The sequence below is a fragment of the Lynx canadensis genome, chromosome C1 (genome assembly GCF_007474595.2).
Source record: "Lynx canadensis isolate LIC74 chromosome C1, mLynCan4.pri.v2, whole genome shotgun sequence".
Classification (NCBI taxonomy): Eukaryota; Metazoa; Chordata; class Mammalia; order Carnivora; family Felidae; genus Lynx; species Lynx canadensis.
The window spans coordinates 181,736,554-181,748,589 of record NC_044310.1 but is presented as its reverse complement, the minus strand read 5'-3'; positions in this window follow the sequence as shown (position 1 = coordinate 181,748,589).

The window sequence follows — 12,036 nt, the reverse complement described above, 5'->3', positions numbered from 1 at the left end:
CAGGGCAACCCACAAGACTTTTTCCCCAAGTTGAATTGGTTTCTCTGCAAATTTTTGCCAAGATTCTTTTAAGCATATGGTTCATTTTTCTGTTTTCCCAGCTGATTTTCTGTTTCTGCATGAAGCATGTAATTTTCATTATTTAATGCCCAGGGCACTGGACACTGCTTATGTGACTTTCACCACAAATACCACTCCATTGTCGCTCTAAATTGTTAGCAGCAATCCAAATCTAGAAATGATTTTGTTTAGCAGTGTTTTGATAACTTCTGATGCCTTCTCTGAATGGCATGGAGAAGTTCAACTCAACTTGTAAAAGGTGCCTACAAATATTAGCAAATATCAAAAATCACTTGTTGTTTGTAGTATCATAGTAAAGTCTACCTGCCAGTCTTCTTTAGGTTTGATAACTCTAAGTGGTACACCTTTTAGAAATGGTGGGGGCCCAGTCTTATGATTGTTTTCATCACAAATGTCACATTTTGGACTTTTTGATGGTTCTCTAAAGATTGGGACCCACAATGTACTTCTGGATCCACTGAAAAGTAACAATCTCACCCATGTGGGGTGCTTTGGTGAATATGACTATTTTTTCCATGAGATGTTCTGGGATAAGGATTATCTCCTGTTCATTGTATTTCCAGCTGGCTTTAGTGCCAGTAATGTGTCCAAAATCCCATTCTCCGCCTCTTTTAGGTCTTCAGAAGAGTACTGGGGTTGATACTTACTTAAGTCTATGTCTCGTACTAAAGCCGTTACAGAGGGTTTTGGAATCTTTCTGAGGTGCCAGCTTGGCAGCTTGATAGGCCCACCTGTTCCCTTGAGCAATCAAGCAGTCTAATTTCTGGTGATCTTGGCAATGAATAATAGCTGATAGGTTACCACTGCATCCAGTGTTCTTCTTCATCCTTGATCCATAAAACTGCTTCTGTGAACATCTTAAGATCTGGATGTTCCAACAGCAGATCTGTCAAATGAGGACAGCTGGGATAAACTTGCTCAATTATCTGTATATCTCTGGTGACCTGAGTGGCCCATACAGCAACAGGCATGAAGACTGTCTAAACATGAGCTGTTGTGGCAATTTTCTCTGAAGTATACCTCAAAGTGTCTAGCCTCAGTTTGCAGGGCTTCGGAAAAAAAGGGCAGTTTTAGTTCTCAACGATTCCAAGTGAAGAGAAAAGGAGAAAATTAGAAATGTTAGTTTGGAGGGTCTTAGCCAGACATTTGAGAAAAACAGAAGAATTCAGGATCCAGACCAGTTTTATAGGAAAACAACAAAGATAGTTAATCAGAACTGGAATCTAACATCCACCAAGGTGCACTACTGAAACATAACTTCTCTCTAAAGTCACCCTCATCTCCACAAAAAACAATGCAGTTTTCTCACTAGTTCTGGGAATTCTTGGTTTAATTTTATGATCTCTTAAAGGTATCAGGTATTTGTCATTACAATGCAATTAACAAGGAAATTCTGGGACACTTCGGTAATTAAAATTACAAGTGATGACATTATATGAGGATATATGAAAACATTCATTAGGAATTTTACATAATTTCTGGAACAGCTATAGCATTTACCTATACAATAAACCTAAGAAGGTTTATCATCTTCTTTGATAATGCTGCTCATGTAATTTGATATACCAAATAAACTAGACTCATTAGTCAAAAAGACTTCATTTAGAAGTTGAATTTGGCAGGTGGGGAGGGGGGCACCTGGGTGGCTCAGTCAGTTAAGCATCTGACTCTTGATTCCAGCTCAGGTCATAATCTCAGTTTGTGAGACTGAGCCCTGCATCAGGCTCTGTGCTGAGTGTGAAGCCTGCTTGGGATTCTTTCTTTCTTTCTCTCTCTTCCCCTGCCCCCCACTCCCCTACTCGCGGGCACATGCACTCTCTCTGAAAGAAAAGAAAAAAGGAAAGGAAGGGAAAGGAAGGGAAGGGAAGGGAGTTAATTACTTGAATTTGGGAAAATAGAAACATCAGGTTTTAAAGAAGACGCTTAAAATAGGATTACAGATCTGGGGCACCTGGGTGGCTCAGTCGGTTAAACGACCAACTTCAGCTCAGGCCATGATCTCAGTTCGTGGGTTTGAGCCCCACGTAAGGCTCTGTGCTGACAGCTCAGAGCCTGGAGTCTGCTTCAGATTCTGTGTCTCCCTCTTTCTCTGCCCTTCCCCTGCTTGCACTTTGTTTACCTCTCAAAAACAAACATTAAAAAAACTGGTTTTTTAAATAGGATTACAGATCATCACAAAACTTACCTATTTAGCCAAGGTGGCAATGAGATTCTAAAGGCAAATACAGAGGGTTTTTTGTAGGCAGTTCGAAGATAAAGAAAAACCTCTGTTTAAAAATTTAGACCATAAATCTAAAAAACTTATTTCTAACAGATAGAAAAACCAATTCCAAATATGGGGTACTTCCGACATTAAGACTCATTGAGCATCCAACTCTTTGTTTTGGCTCAGATCATGATCTCACAGCTCATGGGACTGGCCCCGAGTGAGGCTCCATGCTGACAATGTGAAACCTGCTTGGGAGTCTCTCCCTCTCTCTCCGCCCCTCCTTCACCCATGTACTCTCTCTCTTGCTCTCCAAATAAACTTAAAATAAAAAAACCCACACACAAAAAAACCAAATCTAATTGGAAGATGGTATTATAATTTATGGGTCCATTAATTAATCATTTTCTCTGGAGTCAAATAAATATTGTGGCCAAGCAGTGTTACAAAAAGATGATTTTTTTTCTTTCCATAGATTCGTAAGTAAACATTGCCCAATTTTGGAGACTACAACCCAAAGGTCTACATGTGGGAAATGAATTTTCATTTCCCATTTTCCAATTAGAATATGGCCAGTTTTGTCCAAAGATACCAAAAGCTGCAGCAACAAACAAACCAAATGAAGTCCATAGCACCTCTGTGAGCACTGGTTCCTCCTCAAAAGTAAGGCTTCACCAATGGAACCAAATGACTTCCTAGTTAGCCATTCTTTAAGCAAAAAAGGTTAAGAGAACCAAAACTCCCTACTTGGAGGTAATCAAATGAGAGAAAAAAAATCGAAGCCAAACCAAAGAGAAGGAAGAAATAAGCTCACAGGCCAAGCATGGCACATGAAGCACTTACCAATAGACATCCGTCCAAACCAAAAATGGTTTCCTTGCCACAAGGGCTAAATTAAGCACCAAAAGTCAATGGTGCCCTGTTGGGGTGGGGCTCTGGGGATGGTCCCCAGGAAAAAGAGCCAAGGCAGCTGCTTGGACTTGTCGTCAGACTTCTATTACTGACTGGGGACCAACAAACCAGAGGCAAAGAGCGCCCGGTTGGCTTGCCAAATTTATAACTGAACCCAAGTTCATATGCCCAATGCACAGCAAAGCCAATCACTGCAACACTGAGTATACAGCCAGGAAAGGGTTTATTTGAAAGGCAGTCAAACAAGGAGACGAGGCAACAAGAGAGGAAGGCTCAAATCTGCCTCCCTCAAAGAGGAGAGTCAGAGATATTTAAAGACAAACAAAATAAAAGGTCTGGGTTAAAGCTGCAGCTGTGCTTGCTAGTCCCATTAACTCTTTGGTTACCAGTTTCACATGAAACACAAAAACCAGACGGTCTGAGATTTAAATTTTCATTTGTCATGTTTTAAATGTATAGTACTCTATTTATTGCCAAGAATTCTAAATATCTTGACTCCTCTAATTATTTACATGTAAGAGATCATAGGAATGCAAGCACATGAGTGACATGTAATTTTAAACCTGTGTTATGTGTTTAAATCATTCATAAACTTTCCAACTTTAGTTCAGAACTGCTACAGCAAATGTGTGCTTTGAGAGTCATTTGGATGAAGTATGAATTAGTTAGCATAGACCAAACAGCTATTGCAAAGAACCTCTCCCATAAGGGCAATGGCTTAAGAAACACTCAAGTTTATTTCTCCGTCAAAAACAGTCCAAGACAGGGCACCTGGATGGCTCAGTCGGTTAAGCTTCCAACTCTTGATTTTGGCTTAAGTCATGATCTCACAGTTCATGGGATCTTGAGTGCCGTGCTGGGCTCTGTGCTGACAGCGTGGAGCCTGCTTAGGATTCTCTCCCTCCCTGCTTGTTCTCTGCCCCTCTCCCCACTTGCGTGAAGCCTCTACCCGCCCCCCCGCCCCAAATAAACAAATTAAAAAACAACAACAACAAAACAGTCCAAGATGACTGCTCCAGGTCTGTGAGCACCTCCACTCCAATCAATCAGATACATCAGCCTTACATGAGTGCTATTCCAATCATTAGTAAAACAGAAAAAATTGAAGTCCAGGTACAGAAATTTCTTTAGCAGCAAATGAAGCAGACATTGCATGTATCACTTCTAATACTCCAATAGCAAGAACTTAGTCACATGGCCTCAATCAGCTCTAAGGAGACTGGCACATATAGCCTCAACCACAACTTATCCAGGAGTTTCTCAAGCATTCCATGGAGGTTAAGGATCCTTTTCTAACCACAGCAAAAAGAGGATCCTTTCTGTCAAGAAGGAATGGAGGATATGTCGCCTAAGTCCATTTATCATTCAACCCTAAGTACTGGCCTTTGTAGGAATGAGCTTTGCCCAAGCCAAGATATTCTATTGTCTCTCTTTTTGTGTGTTTTGGAGTTTTCTAAGTTTCTGTGCATTGACAATGTGTTAGTTTTCCACTTCAGCAAATGTATCTAGTTGTTTACCCGAGCATTCTGGGTAAGACATCTATGAATGATCCTACTGCACCAGAAAGGATGAATGGATTCTGAACAAGGAGCAGTTGCCATTACACGGTCAATTTTCATTGCATCTTCTGTTACTGATTTCCAGTATATCATTGGTTAAAAGCTTAATATTCCATCATTGTATAATTTCTACAGTAAGGGTCAGGTTAATTCACAATTAAATAACAATCACTGTGCTAATCAATTATACAATTTCTCATGGAAATATTTTGCTTTAAATGCAAATAAAAATGAGATCTACCAATATTTTTCTGTAAAAGTCACTAATATTTCAACATTAGCGTCAGAACTACATATTTAGTGAAGGTAGTGGTTGTAATTCGGTATGGGAAGTGGCAGGGAGAAGTCATGAGGGGAATTCTGGGCTGCTGTTAATGCTCTATTTCTTAGGTGCTGGTTACATGGGTGTGTTCACTTCATGAAAATTTGTCAAAGTTTATACTTAACATTTGGGTACTTTGCTGGAGGTATGTTTTATTTGAGAGAAAACAATGTTTAATCCTTATGTAAAGTATATATACTTTTTAAAAATCCTTATGTAAAGTATATATAAAGACTATATACTTCAGGGGCGTTTGGCCGGCTCAGTGGGTGGAGCGCACAACCCTTGCTATGGAGGTTGTGAGTTCAAGCCCCATGTTGGCTATAGAATTTACTTAAAAATAAAACCTTAAAGGGGCGCCTGGGTGGCGCAGTCGGTTAAGCGTCCGACTTCAGCCAGGTCACGATCTCGCGGTCCGTGAGTTCGAGCCCCGCGTCGGGCTCCGGGCTGATGGCTCGGAGCCGGAGCTGTTTCCGATTCTGTGTCTCCTCTCTCTCTGCTCCTCCCCCGTTCATGCTCTGTCTCTCTCTGTCCCAAAATAATAAACGTTGAAAAAAAATTAAAAAAAAAAAAAATAAAACCTTAAAAAAAAAAGTGTATTTCAATTTCCAATTAGTAAAATCCTCAATATACAGCTTGTAGAAACAGACCTATATTTAACCATCTCCAGAGACAAATTTATTTTTTAACTTATTTTAAAATAATTTAAGATAATAGGTTATAAAAACAGTTCAGTTTCCATGCTCTGTTCACTTGATTTTCCCAATGATAACAGCTTATATAATAACAGTACATTTTCAAAACCAATATACTGATACATAACTTAAACTATAGACCTAATTTTACCAGCGTCACATGCACTTAAAAATAATGTAAGAGAAAATCCATTTCTTAACCACAAAGAAAAAAGGTATTATTGGTAACCAAAGGATCTTACTTAACAAACTATATGACTAGGGTATTGTATGGAAACGAATTTGACAATAAATTTCATATATTAAAAAAAAACAACAACACTATATGACTACACTTAAAAGAAACATAAGTAATTAGGGCTGATAATCTCCATACCAAGCTCTTTTATAAAAGCTTACAAACATCTTTAATTATAGGCTTTCAATTATAATTTTTCCTGAATAAAGTGCCAAATTACAATTTTTTAAATTTTTAAATAAAATACCTATATCAAGAACAAACTCTGAAATTACACTAATTGCTAACATTATATTTCTACAGATATTTTGTCTAAAGACAATTAACTTGATTTCATATAGACAGACATAACAGAACCATAGAAAGTTTAAGATAAAAAGATATTTAAGTATACTAGCTAAACAGTCTTATTTTACACACAGAAATCTAAGACCCAGAGAAGATATAAAACATGATCAAGGTGATAGTTCAAGTTTGTGATAGTCCTCTAACCTGAATGTCTAGGACTCTGTACAACATCAGCATATTTTAAAATAACGTAGAGAACACTGAATAATTACCAATGTATACACCAAACACTTTTAAAGGGAAAACAATTGTCTATTACTTACAGTAGTATTACAAAGTCAATAAGATGATCAATAGATTATTACAAATGATTGCTTGGACATAGAAAAAATACTAATACACTAAATAATTCTATTGGCAACAATAGTTGCTGTTACTGGAAAGGCCAACTAATGTAGTATATCCTGTGTATGATCACTCAACATTTGACTTAAAAAAAATACTCAAAAAAAAAAAAAAAAACTCAAGCTGGTATTTTTTAAAAGAAAATGAAAACCAAATGAAAGAATCCAAAGTTTTGGTCTGTATCTCAGTTTGCTCTCTCATACATACGCACACAACACAATCACAAAATAATAAAAAAATACTATAAATTGCTTAGCAAGGTTTTAAAACTAGCCATTTCAATGCTCTAGATTGGTATTTTGAAGATGAAGGAGAAAACAAAGGAAAAAATCACTAAAACACCCAACGGGATTATATAAATTTATCATGTTAAAGTTAACAATGTGAAAATCCACTTAATAAATGTACATGGTATCTCAATTTCATAAAGGACTTCATTTTTTTTTTACGGGTTTCATTACAGGACTTCTTTAAATAATGGCAGAAATTAGTTTTATTTTTATCTTGAATCACATGAACTGGCACTTATACCACTGAATGACTTTATTAATCTTTATCAATACTGGTAGTCAGATAAACAATTTAGTTTCCCTCTGTGATTCAACGCAGTACACACAAAATGGCTGAGAAGCAATGAGACTGTTTGCATACTGCAGAAACACTACTCTAGGAGTCAAAAATAGAGATCTGGCTTCTGCCAACTCACTTGCTATGAGTTGCTGGGCAAATTACTTAAACTTACAGAGTGGGGATAATTAATTCCTGTTCTATTTCACAGTAATTATGACAACCAAGTAAAATGTGTATTTTTTTTTAAGTGTAAGACCTCTAAACGTTTTCATTTCACTGATGTAAATGCTATTTAAGTGCAAGTAGCATTAAGAGTAATATAACAAGGATCCAGTTTTAAGTCACATTTCTGCTATACGCCCGTTGAATAATGTTTTTGTACATAGTAAAGAACCAGGGGCCAGAAACCTTTGCTCTAAATTCATCCCAGTACTGTCACTGTTTCTCATCTGCAAAATGGGGAAAGCACCTACATTTATCCATCAATTGAACTAATGCATATAAAATTGGGTTGTAAAACAAGTATAGTATAAGTTTGTAAAACAATTAAGCATATTAACCTACAGTGTTACGACCACTAGATGTGACTCTATGTATCTTTCACTTAACTTTCATAAAGTATATAAGCAGGGAGAAAAAGTCCCTTTGTTTTGATTCCTTTAAAGAGTGCTATCAAAAATATTCAATCGCTTCTCGGCTTTTGGCTAAGATCAAGTGCAAAAATATTCAAGAGCACATGCAGCATTAGTACATCCAAGACCAATTCTAGATTACAAGAGGCACCCAATTCACTAGTACCTGAGTAGGAATCATCACAACATACCAGTTTCATTGACATCACAAAACTTTTCAGGCAGAAGAAAAAAATAACTTTTCAAGGTATAAATCTATTTCAGTAACGAGTTCTCAACAGGAAGAGCAAATCGTCCTAGCTTCAAGGTTTGTTTTCATTCCTCCCTTCACCAGATACCTAACCTACTAATGCCATAGTTTTAGTTTGGAATGCCAATGTAGCTCTTCCCAAAATAGGACAGTTCCAACAATCTCTTGATATTTCCACTAAGATTCATACATACAAAAAGGTAGATGCATGCAATAATTGAGCTTGGGATATTCAGTGCTGCTACCATTTCAGTAACTTTTACCAAGGAGAAAGAATAAAAATATTTGAGCCTTGGAGTGCCTGAGTGGCTCATAGTTAAGCGTCTGACTTCTGCTCCACTCATGATCTCAAGTTCGTGACTTTGAGCCCCAGGTTGGGCTCTGCACTGACACCTCAGAGCCATGGAGCCTGCTTCAGATTCTGTGTCTCTCTCTCTTTCTGCCCCTCCCCCACTCACACTCTCTTTCAAAAATAAACATTAAAATTAAAAAAAAAAAATATCTGAGCCTTCAATGTACCAAACCAAGCATCAACATATCAAATCCATCTTTATTGTATTTAAGCATTCATGTGCAAACCTACATTTTCTCACTGATGTCAAAACAAAGTCTCTCTCAAGTCTCTGCTCTTCAAGTTTTCATTACAGGGAGCCTGGAACCATGCTGTTGAAAGCCACCTATGATACTCTTGTGTCTGTTCTGCTGCTTGTGAATACAAAGAACAAATATTGATCTGACATTAGTAAATGTAATGGCCTTTACCAGTCACAAAATACCGTGATGCCTTTTGAAGCTACTAAAATGTTTATGATTTTAGTTACCCTTGAAGTAAATGGACTTCAACCTCTTTCACTCCAAATGCATATAAACCAACACTAACATGCAGCATGAAGAGGATGTAGAGTGTTAACCTTAGGACCTGAATGAGGCACACACACCTATTGACTCATCACCACTGGCAGTTGCCTTCATTCTAAAGAATACTTATTGCCACTCTCAAATTTTTATCACCACATTCATCTTGACTCTTCCTTTGTATCACTGTTACATGTTCTTTATTTTGCACCAGCTTGTTATCCATAAGCACTGCCAATAAATGATCCTTCCTTTCCATGAAGACAGAGGAAAAAACAACAACAACAACAAACAAAAAAAAACCACAGAATGTCCAGGGCAATCTTTTTACAACCACTTTTTCTTACATTTTTTTATAACATGTTTTAATGATGCTGACAACGCAGGCTATGTCATCCCCACCATGGAAGCTTTCTGTGTGATTTTAGGTGTCCTTCTAGTTATTTTAAGCCATCAACGTCCTTTAATTATTGAACAAAGTGAAGATTCAGTTCTGTCATTTAATAAAATCTTAACAAAAATGTAATTCAAATACTGAAGATATTAATTTTAGTAGCAAAGTACCGATTTCATTATCATTATCAATCCATCTTTATTATCAGGTTTAACAATGTCCAACATATAAGAAAACTACAAATCATTCTATAAACAGGTCATCCTAGGGCACATTCCCTTTCTTACAAAGCTACATTAGATACAGAGCTGAGAAAGATTTTGTGACATACAGGCACATAGGAAAAAAAAAAGAAAGAAATTATTAATGCCAGGAAAACACAGTTGTGCAGAAAAGAAAAAATAAGTTTATTGTAATAGCTGTGTTTATAAAATTTATAGTCATTAAAATATAAATGTTCTAAATCAAAATTACAGGATAATTGTACTGAAAAAAACCAGGGATTAGAAAATGGGAGAAGGTAAATAGAGGGGAGGAAGAGTGCTAAATCCTCACCCTTCACTAAACAAATGACTTAAATTGAAAATCAACAAGAATTAATGGACACATTGGAGACATAGCAGTGAATTAGCAAGATAATCAAACTAATGAAACGAAAGAAGTCCCTTGTCTCTCTACGCAGAAGAATGTAAAAGAAGGAAGACAAGGGACTGATTTATTTATCCTTTTCCCTAAAATCCTCACAGACTATTTAATACTTTATATTCACATAAAACTTTGACTGAATAAAACTAAAAATATGCTTAAATAAGCCGAATTGCAATCACTCAAGTTGCAATTACTCACTGGGGAAGAAGAAAAAAGGGAAAAAAAAAAAAAACTAAAAATAAAAGCCAGCAATTATAAATCTTAAAGCTTTTGTTAACAAAATCACATTTTGTCACATGTGGAAGAAAATGAATTACTTACAGTTTCAAGAGTTTCACAAGCATTTGTTTGTAGAGTTTTAATCACAATACGCAATCATTATAATTTCAATTTGTGCTATTAATTTGGTTACTTGCTTGGGCAATTCCAAGATGTAGGGAAAGACTACAAAAAAATGTTAACACTTTTCAGGTCTTGTTACATATTTCCAAATTGGTTTCTAGAGAAATTAAGTTTGGTTATACTGCCACCAGCAGTATGATCATTGCATTCTCTTTAGTACTTGGTACTATTAATTTTGGAATAAAAGATTTTGCCTTATTTTTATCTATACTTTATAATTATTCCTGGTGTCTCAATATTCTTACCAACATATACGAGCTTTTAAATAATATGACTTGGTCATATATTCTACAAAAAAAATATCTTCAGTCTGTGCAGGTCTTTTTAGTTTGATTACAATGTTTCCCTTCCTATATAGATGTTTTCATATACATGCAATGAACTTATGAATTTTTTTCAATTTCTTCATGGTTTCTAAAATTTAAGAAGTTTTTTTCTCCCTATTTTTAGTATTTTCTTCTTTAAAAAAAAACACCTACAATTAAAATTAACCATGACCCCTAAATTTGTTCTTTTTTAGGGAAAAAAACATCAAGTGAACTAACATATAATAGTCATATACTTATTTGTTAACTAAGAAAGTTTATATTTTATCTTCAATAAATTTTCAAGTACTTGTATTCAGGCAAAAATCTTCCTAGGAAAAGCTTATGTTTGCTTTATAACTTGTAAATTAAATTACATATCACAGTGAATTTATTTTTTTAAATATTTTTAACGTTGGGTTTATTTTTATGAGAGCCAGAACAGGAGCAGGGAGGGGCAGAGAGAGAGAGGGAGACACAGAATCTGAAGCAGGCTCCAGGCTCTGAGCTGTCAGCACAGAACCCGACTTGGGGCTCAAATCCACGAACCGTGAGATCACTGGCTGAGTTTAGGAAGTCAGACACTTGACTGAGTGGCACAGGTACACCTACAACTGAATTTAAAGGAGCACCTTTTTCCCAAAATCTTACAATTATTTGATTTTAGCAGATCTTTCTGACTTCCTTCCTCATTTTTATATATTGGTATGATTATTTTCTTTGAAAATAAACTTTCTATTTACACTGGCACTTCATTTGAAAATAACTAGAGTATCCTAACTTAAAACAAACTCTGAAAAAGTGTGTTTCCTTGGGGCCCTGGTGGCTCAGTCGGTTAAGCGGCCGACTTCGGCTCATGTCATGATCTCGCGGTCCGTGAGTTCAAGCCCTGCGTCGGCTCTGTGCTGACAGCTCAGAGCCTGGAGCCTGTTTCAGATTCTGTGTCTCCCTCTCTCTGACCCTCCCCCGTTCATGCTCTGTCTCTCTCTGTCTCAAAAATAAATAAATGTTAAAAAAAAAAAAAAAAGAGTGTTCCAAACATTAACAAGTTATGAAGTCAGTTGAAATTCTACACTAAAAAAGATACACTAGAATGGAAAACATGATCTCACTACTTTATAATATACAGAATCTATACTACTACTAATTTTCTACATTTTATATAATTTACAGTCATGTAATAACTTACAATTACACAAGATCTGTTTTTCTAACATGGTTTTACTGATCTCATTGTTTTATAATGTAATACCTACTCATATTATTCTATATAT